This window comes from Rana temporaria, chromosome 7 (assembly GCF_905171775.1).
Source record: "Rana temporaria chromosome 7, aRanTem1.1, whole genome shotgun sequence".
In the NCBI taxonomy this organism is placed as follows: Eukaryota; Metazoa; Chordata; class Amphibia; order Anura; family Ranidae; genus Rana; species Rana temporaria.
In genome coordinates, this window is record NC_053495.1 from 211,767,315 (window position 1) to 211,768,883 (window position 1,569).

Here is a 1,569-nt window from a genome sequence, read left to right on the forward strand (position 1 = left end):
CTCAGAGAGAGAAGGAAGCAGTTTGCGTTTCTCTTCAATCTTGCGAATCGTATTGAGAATGCTGAAGTGGGTTAAACCAATCAGCGATAATTCTGTGCAGGTAATTAAAGATCAGCCAGCGCAGGACCGAGCCGGACTTCCAATGGAAGAGCCCCGGGTAACTACCCCACGTAGGGGTATCCTTGGGGCAATTAAGCGGCTTTTTAAGAAGAAAAAGAAGAACGTTCCCCCTCTGTACACCAACCAAGAGGAACGTGGGGGGTCCTCGGCTGAGGTCCCCCGTCCAGCTGTAAAGCCCAAGACTACTACCCCAAAAAGGAGGGTCCAATGGGCAGATAATCAGCAAAATAGAGCTGAACCTCTGAACAGCAACCAAGAGAGATCAGCACCGGAGAGAGCAGGAAAAGATTCAGGTAAGTATTATAATAGAGGAATATAATCTAGTGACTGCCCCCTCCCCCCACACACTGTATATACTATATACCCCGGGGTCACTGCATAGAACAGGAAATAGATAGAGAAATAGTGTTTGGGGGTTTCAAATAATTTTCTAGCCAACAAAAATGACTGATTTCTACATGAAAACAAAATCCTTATTGTAAGTCACAGAAAGAAATTCTCATTTAAAAAAAAAAAAACACGTTTACATCTTGCCGGAAGATTCCAATTTTGTCAGTTGGTGATCTGAAAATTCTGGCACATTCTGTTGCCGTGGTGATAGAAGCCCAGCTAGGAATGGAACAGTTGCACATTCTGTTGCCGTGGTGATAGAAGCCCAGCTGGTCATGTGACCTACTTTGCATATCATTTTGTGATGTCACAATGAGACAAAGCGAATAAAAGGAGGAGCGGAGGAGGCGGGAGGTCAGAGTGCGATCGAGCTCAGAGAGAGAAGGAAGCAGTTTGCGTTTCTCTTCAATCTTGCGAATCGTATTGAGAATGCTGAAGTGGGTTAAACCAATCAGCGATAATTCTGTGCAGGTAATTAAAGATCAGCCAGCACAGGACAGAGCCGGACTTCCAATGGAAGAGCCCCGGGTAACTACCCCACGTAGGGGTATCCTTGGGGCAATTAAGCGGCTTTTTAAGAAGAAAAAGAAGAACGTTCCCCCTCTGTACACCAACCAAGAGGAACGTGGGGGGTCCTCGGCTGAGGTCCCCCATCCAGCTGTAAAGCCCAAGACTACTACCCCAAAAAGGAGGGTCCAATGGGCAGATAATCAGCAAAATAGAGCTGAACCTCTGAACAGCAACCAAGAGAGATCAGCACCGGAGAGAGCAGGAAAAGATTCAGGTAAGTATTATAATAGAGGAATATAATATAGCGACGGCCCCCTCCCCCCACATACTATATATACTATATACCCCGGGGTCACTGCATAGAGCAGGAAATAGATAGAGAAATAGTGTTTGGGGGTTTCAAATAATTTTCTAGCCAACAAAAATGACTGATTTCTACATGAAAACAAAATCCTTATTGTAAGTCACAGAAAGAAATTCTCATAGGAAAAAAAAATAAATCGGTTGTTTACTTTCTGCCACCGGATTTGAATTCGATTTTTTTTTCAG